This window comes from Carex rostrata, chromosome 24, assembly GCF_964058835.1.
Source record: "Carex rostrata chromosome 24, lpCarRost1.2, whole genome shotgun sequence".
Lineage (NCBI taxonomy): Eukaryota > Viridiplantae > Streptophyta > Magnoliopsida > Poales > Cyperaceae > Carex > Carex rostrata.
In genome coordinates, this window is record NC_135941.1 from 5131912 (window position 1) to 5139951 (window position 8040).

Below are 8040 nucleotides of genomic sequence, written 5' to 3' on the forward strand. Positions count from 1 at the left end.
GCTTGAGCTTCACCGAGATTGGTTTGTTAAAATCTGAAGAGAAGAAATTAAGCAGTAGAAGGAGAGAGGAGAAAGAGCGAAGGAGACGGTAGAGGTTTTTTTTTTAGTCGGCTAGGTTTAGGACTTTAGGTTACACGGGGAGATTTTTGTTTTTGTTTTTTTTTTTGCTCTGGCGTTAATGACACGCGGAGACTTCAAAGTTTGAACCAAATAAATTAATAATTTTCATAGGAGAGAGCGTGAGAGGAGAGATGCAATGTTGTTCGTCAGATATTAATTGGACGGTCCAGGTTACACTCGGAATTTCGAACCAAATAGATTCGCGAATCTATTCGAATCAAATCTGATCAAGTTCGAATTCGAAATTGAATTAATTTCGAATTGAACTGGTTTGAATTAATTTCAAACCGAATCTATTTCGAATCAAATTTTTTTCGAATTTTTTCGAATCAAACTCGAATCGAATCACGAACTACGAATTTTTTGTGCACCCCTAACTGTGACGGATGGCTCTACAATATTGGATTGTAGGTTGCTATCGGTGACATCTTCATTCACATGAGATTTAAAATCAACAACCAGGACACCTTTGGTCGTCATGTAGAAGTACCTAGTGAGTTATGTAGTGATTAAGTTGCACATTATAAAAGAAGAAAAACATTAAATACAAAGATAAAAAGGAGAATTCATCAAATATAGTTCCAATTCAAAAATTACTAACTGAAACTTCCAAGTTTCACTACACTGATTAAATTACTGACTTCAACATACAATTGATATTGTAATAAGAAATATTTCTTACAATTGATACTGACTAAAATTGGGCAATATTACCATCAGTACACAGATCATCAAGTTTTTGTTTTTTCTCCTTTGTATAGAAGAGCCCCAAGCAGAAGCATATTAGATTTTATTCCATTACGAAAGCAAATACAAAATAGCAATTAGTACAGCAGGTTATACTTCAAAAATAAAATAAACAAAACTAAAACTAAACACAAATTAACTATCAAGCTAGAGTAGAACTAGGGTGCTCTTAAGCTTACCAAAATTTTGGTGAGCTTAACTCTAAAACTCATAAAATCGATTTTAAATGACGAATCCGAACCGTTAAAACCCGCCTACCTTACGTGTGATGCATCTACATGTGAAATTTTTTAAACATTCGAATTAATTTAGTATAAAGTCAAGCGGTCAAAATTAGAAGGTTAATAAATTAATTTTAGTGCATTCATTTTTTGAACATTTTTTATCGCTTGACTTTGTACTAAATTAATTCGAATGTTTAAAAATTTCACATGTAGATGCATCACACGTAAGGTAGGCGGGTTTTAACGGTTCGGATTCGTCATTTAAAATCGATTTGATGAGTTTTAGAGGCTAACCAAAACTTTGGTAAGCTTAAGAGCACCCTAGTTCTACTCATCAAGCTAATCTTATGTATTTAAGAAGAATTTTTAAGAGGGACAAATTTAAAAAGGATTGCAGTGGATTTTTTAGTTTCAAACCCTTTATTTATCCTAATCAAGGAGGCTATTAGTGCAACCACATAACCTCAAATGAATGATTATGAATATTCAATGCAACAAATTACTTGATCAAGCTCGCAGAAATCATGCTCGATAAAGCTCCTAATTCATCTCGATTTTCCTCAGCAATCTGTATAGAAACAAAAAAAAAGGGAGAAATGAGAAAACAAAGAAAAAATATCTGTATAAAATCGAAGAAGAAAGAAGAAGGCAGTAAAAAAAATAAGGAAACAGAGTGCTCAATCAAGAAATATATTTCTTATTTTCCTCGGAGTGTTGGACCCTAATTTAATCTAGTGATATGAAATAAAGTGAAATCTAGTGATATGAAATAAAGTGAAATAAGAAATAAGAAATATATATCTTCTAAAAGAGGTGTGATGACTGAAGGAAATATATATATGCTTGAATTTTGTAATGATGCGCTGTGTTAGAATATCTTTATAAAGAATATCGACTTCAAGGTGAATTAGGAATAAGAATATTAGCGTGCTGGACCCTAATCGGATGTGAATTAAGAAATAAATGGAGAAATAAGGAAAAAAGTGGAGAAAAATAGCAAAAATATCTTGTCAGTTTTAATTGTAACGTATCATGTGGTAATACGTGTAACGAATATATTATTAATCAAATTTAGACTTCTACACATAAAATAAATGTATTTAATTAAAAGATAACAGATTATGTGATTGGAGGGTTGATATTAAATCTAAAATTTCATCTTTCAATTGTAGTCGTTGGCGGATCAGGACATCTACATGCAGTGCATAATATGAGAATGGATATATATATAGAGAGAGATGGGCTATGGTGCATTGCAATGCATGGAGGGGTTTGTGCATTGGACCATAAATCTAAAATTCAAAATCCAAATGGCCGATCCAAACCGTTCATCTTGTTCTCCATATTAATATGTGCTTGGAGACCAAATTTTACATTTTTCTGAATTTTTTTACTATTTATTAAGTATTTTACAAAATTGTTGATCCAACGGTGGCTGCTGATTTTACTGTTTTGTTAAGCCACTATTGGATCAACAATTTTGTATGCGTTTGGATGCACTAGAGAATAGCGAGAATAGCTACTGTTGAGAATAGTAAATTAAAAATAGCGAGAACAGCTACTATTTAAGAATAGCGCTAACTCAAACCTATTCGGAAGTTGTTTGGATTGAACATTTAGAATAGCTACTGTAGGGATTGAGGCTTTGAGAGAGTTCATTTGCTATTCCATGTTTCTGTAGGAATAGCGAGAACAGCGCTATTCTCGCTGTTCCTGAGTACGTTTGGATGGATGAGAATAGCGCTGTTCTCGCTGTTCTCGCTATTCTCGCTATTCTCGCTGCATCCTTTTTTTCAATTCAGAAAAATGTAAAATTTGGTCTCCAAGCACATATTAATATGGAGAACAAGATGAATGGTTTGAATCGGCCATTTGAATTTTGAATTTTAGATTTATGGTCCAATGCACAAACCCCTCTATGCATTGCAATGCACCATAGCCCATCTATATATGTATATATATAGAGTAGAACTAGGGTGCACTTAAGCTCACCAAAGTGTTTGGTGAGCTTGACTCTAAAACCCATCAAATCAATTTCAAATGACGAATCCGAACCGTTGAAACCCGCCTACCTTACGTGTGATGCGTTTACATGTGAAATTTTTAAACATTCGAATTAATTTAGTATAAAGTCAAGCGGTCAAAAAACGTTCAAAAAATGAATGCACTAAAATTAATTTATTATCCTTCTAATTTTGACCGATTGACTTTATACTAAACTAATTCGAATGTTTAAAAATTTCACATGTAGACACATCACACGTAAAGTAGGTGGATTCTAACGGTTTGGATTCGTCATTTGAAATTGATTTGATGGATTTTAGAGTCAAGCTCACCAAACACTTTGGTGAGCTTAAGAGCACCCTAGTTCTACTCATATATATATATATAGAGAGAGAGAGAGAGAGAGAGATGGGCTATGATGCATTGCAATGCATAGGCCATGGTGTGCATTGGACCATAAATCACCGATTCAAAATCCAAATGACTGATCCAAACCGTTCATCTTGTTCTCCATATTAATATGTGCTTGGAGACCAAATTTTATATTTTTTGGAATTTGTTTACTATTTATTAAGCCACTTTGAAAATCGCTGATCCAACGGTGACTGTTTGGAACAGTAAAATCAGAAGCCACCGTTGGATCAGCGATTTTCAAAGTGGCTTAATAAATAGTTAAAAAATTCCAAAAAATATAAAATTTGGTCTCCAAGCACATATTAATATGGAGAACAAGATGAACGGTTTAGATCGGTCATTTGAACTTTGAATCGGTGATTTATGATCCAATGCACACCATGGCCTATGCATTGCAATGCACCATAGCCCATCTCTCTCTCTCTCTCTCTATATATATATATATATATATATATATATATATATATATATATATATATATTATTCGCTATGTATTTCTCCCAAAATAAAAATAATAAAACAAATGAAAAAGGTGGAGATGTCCATCTTAACTAAAATTGATAGTTATATATGGACCAACCCATTTCGGTTTTGCTAAATGTACACCAGAATCTCTATTCAAAGACCGCCACGGTGCCACCCAATATATATAATATGATTGTGTTCCGATAAAGTTTTATGTGACTAGTGAATTTAAAAAAAGAAAAATTCCGTACTATATATGATTATATATTTATATCTAATTATTCTGTAAGATGCTAACTACGAAGATAGATACAACTTCCCACTAGAATTTGAGATAATTTTCTTCATGAAAGCCACATTAAGAATCATTTCTGTAGGTAAACAGGATTTAATTACTTAACAGACATAACAAATGAACCTCCCAACAAATCTCAAATTATATCCTCTTTCTTCAGACAAAACAATATATATAGACTTAATAATTATGCTCATAATAAACACGCACACAGATCATTCAATAATGAATCAAGTGAAAATTGAACTCGATTATATACGACTCAGTCGAAGCATTAACAACACTACTGATTGCGTAGCCCCGTGCCATTCTAAAGAGCCCATTTCCTCCAATTACTGTTCTTTCTGCAGTAGTGTCGGATGCAGAAACTCTGCCGAAAAGCGCAATTGTGCTTCCATTGTACCTCCCTTCAGTGAAAACGAAGTTAATCGCTGTGAGAACTGATTGATCACTCTGTGATGCAAGTATGCTTGTACCTTGAGCCTGCCCGATGAGTTTTGAGCTCGGATCAGGCCCCTCCCTTAACGCGTTATCGAAAATGACGATGTCGCCAAAGACATGTGATGTTAGGTTGGGCCCGGCAACGATGAAAGAAGTCTCGTTTGGGCCGCTAATGATCTCATGGAAGTACAATTTGATGTGTGTCTGCTTCTCCTCTAGCGTACCAAAGGTGCCTGAAACTGAGGTGAGAGGAAGGAGGAGGCATAAGAGATAGAGAGAATTGGACATGGCCATGGATGCAGAGATGATCAAGTAGTGAGAGGGTTTTTTTCGTTTTGCTTCGGAGATAATGGTTTGCTTCAAATGTCAATCATTCGTTTGTATTTTAAAATGTAAGCGGATAGGTGACATGAACATATATCTTCTCTAACAATTTTCATTGGAAATTAATTGTTAGATGACATAATACATCGATGATTTTGAAAGCTACCCACTATCTCTGTTTACCTTTTAATCTATTAATATAATGCCACACTTAAGAGTTATATAGATAACAACAGTTTTTTTTTAGTAAAATAGGTGATAACAACAGTTATTTGTTCTCATTAAATAATGTCATATGTTGCAAAATATACTTAACTCGTATACGGAAAACAAGTTAATATGGCACAAACCTCCCTAATAAATATTCCTGCTACAATATTAAGGAGGTTGCGGGTTCAATTTTTTGTGTGAAAAGTTAACAGGTTTGAAATTCGGATAAAAAAAAATAAAAAAATTGTTTTTTTTTTATTTAAAGTGAGATACTTGTGCGATTTTTATCTAAAAAGAAAAGCAATTTTTGGATAAGCAAGTACGTTGAAGACGTGCATTAGATTTTGGAATGGGAATCTTTTATGTTTTCTCTTTCAGACTAGATTTCCTCTGAAACATTTCACACACATTGAGTTCAAAGCTAATTTAATTAGTTAAGAATTCAGATTGATTCGTTCCTCAACTTTTTAGATTTTGAGACTGTTAGTTTAGTTTTCGCAATTTGGGCCTGTATGTAAAAGTTAAAGAGCAATATGCCTATAACTACAGCACCTAATTATTATGAAAATAAATCTGCTGTAATTCTTGGGGAATTACAGGACCCTGTAATTCCAATCCGAACCGTTGGTATTTCTCGAGATTTGTGCATAAAAACTTACTTTTTTCGAGATCTGTGCAGAAAATATTTGAACAGTTAATATTGAAATTTTAGGGCCCTGCATAGCACAACGTTGCAATATACAGTGAGTGAAGTTACTACGTATTTGAACTGAATTATTAAATTTTTTGATGAGTTTAGTTCTAAAATTTATTAGATAGTTTTTAAACAGCGAGCAAATTAGTAAAAACTGCTATATTTTTATTAGAAATGTGTTTATATGTTAAATTTTCTAATTTGCAATTTTATTTAAAGTAAGTCAATCAGACAAAATATAATGAAAAGGAGTGCATTAAAATAACTTATAAACCTTTATTTGACTTAATTTGTCTCATTAAATTAATTTAAAACTTATAAATATGAAATGTAGATTTATTACTCATCAAGAAGATCGATTTTAAAAATAAAGCCGATTCATTAAATTTTATAATTAAACTCATCAACTCTATTAATAAGTTTTAAGTACGGATAAGTATCGAATAGGATTAAAGTGTCCCATTATTTATGTGTCTCAATTATGTCTCACATCCCTATCTGTGTTTTTAAAATCTAAACAGTTAATTTGAACTGCTCAACATGATATCCATATTAAAATATGTTTGTAGACCAAAATTTATGTATTTTTTTAGATAGATATAAAATCACTGATTTACTCGTGAGATTCTTTACCATCCAAAAAAGTATTCTTCTAGGGTCATTAATAAATTGATGGATGAAAGAATAAATCAAGAGTAGAACTAGGGTGTTCTTAAGGTCACCAAGTCTTTTGTGAGCTTAATTCAAAAATCCATTGAATTAGCTTCAAATGATGCATTCAAACCATTGAAACCGATCTACTTCACGAGTGATGCGTTTAAATGTCAAATTCATAAATTTTCGAATTAATTTAGTGTAAAGTCAAGCGGTCAAAAAAAGAACGTTTATAAGTTAATTTTAATGTGTTCATTTTTCATCATTTTTTTACAGCTTGACTTTATACTAAATTAGTTTGAAAATTTATAAATTTGACATGTAAACTCATCACTCGTGAAGTAGATCAGTTTCAACAGTTTGGATGCGTCGCTTGAAAATTATTCGGTGGAATTTTTAGTTAAGTTCACAAAGAGATTTAGTGAGCTTAAAAACACCCTAGTTCTACTCATAAATAATATATAATTGCAGTAATTACAGTCTTCTTGTATTTTATATTTTTTTTCTCACCTCATTTCGCAATCAAATGATTCATGAAAAAAACAGCACGAGAAAGAAGAAATGCCAAATATCACCCACCTATACAAATTTCCTTGATCATATATAGCAGCTTAAGTATATATGTAGTTTAGAGCAAGCTCTTGAAGTTTGAAACTTTGAATCAAATAAAAAAAAATTGGGAAACATAATCAATTTAATTATATTATAATTTACAGGGCTGTACTAAAAAAATAGCAACAATTCCTTATTCGTCCGATGTAATCTATACTGAAACTCGGTCTTCAGTAAATTCTTAAAACATGCAGATAATAGCATGTCAAAAGGAAAAAAAATGAAAAAATAAGATCACCTTTCAAAAGGAAAAAAAAAAAAAACAGAGAGATGAGCAGAAAAAATAAGATCACCTTTACATGGATTCTAAGTTAGCTTTTTTTAAAAATTACGGTTTCAGCATTTTCATTTCATTACAGTAATTTCAATTACTGTATTTTCCTTAATTGTATTTTAATTTTCCAACTTTTGTAAAATCCGACATCTCTGGTGTCATGTTTAATGAAACTTAAAGGCGTGACCTTCATTTTTCTCTCAAAAAAAAACAAAAAAAGAAAAGTTGGATGACATATAAATTAGCATAGACCAAGTGTATTGTCTTATATCTTCTTGAATATTAATTTGATCTTTGACACCATAAAACTAATATTTCAATTACTGTTCTTTGAGGTGCTAGAGGTAATTAAACATCATATAGCAAAACCCCATAAAGTTATACAGCAAAATCCCAAATCAGGGAGAGGGAAGAAACGAATTAAGGGTAAAGATTTTAACAGAGCAGTTTTTAACTTCACGCAGCGCGCGAACCATATCCAGCACTGTTTTGGTTCTATAGTCCATGTGCTGCATACAGCGAAAATTATTCTGTTAAAATCTTTACCCCAAATTAAGGAATC

General features: G+C 32.0%; 1 pseudogene; it reads right to left on the bottom strand.

The window, feature by feature from the left end:
* Positions 1-4488: 4488 nt before the first annotated feature.
* On the bottom strand, positions 4489-5004 carry LOC144575289 (dirigent protein 20 pseudogene; annotated as a pseudogene).
* Between the last annotated feature and the right edge of the window lie 3036 nt (positions 5005-8040).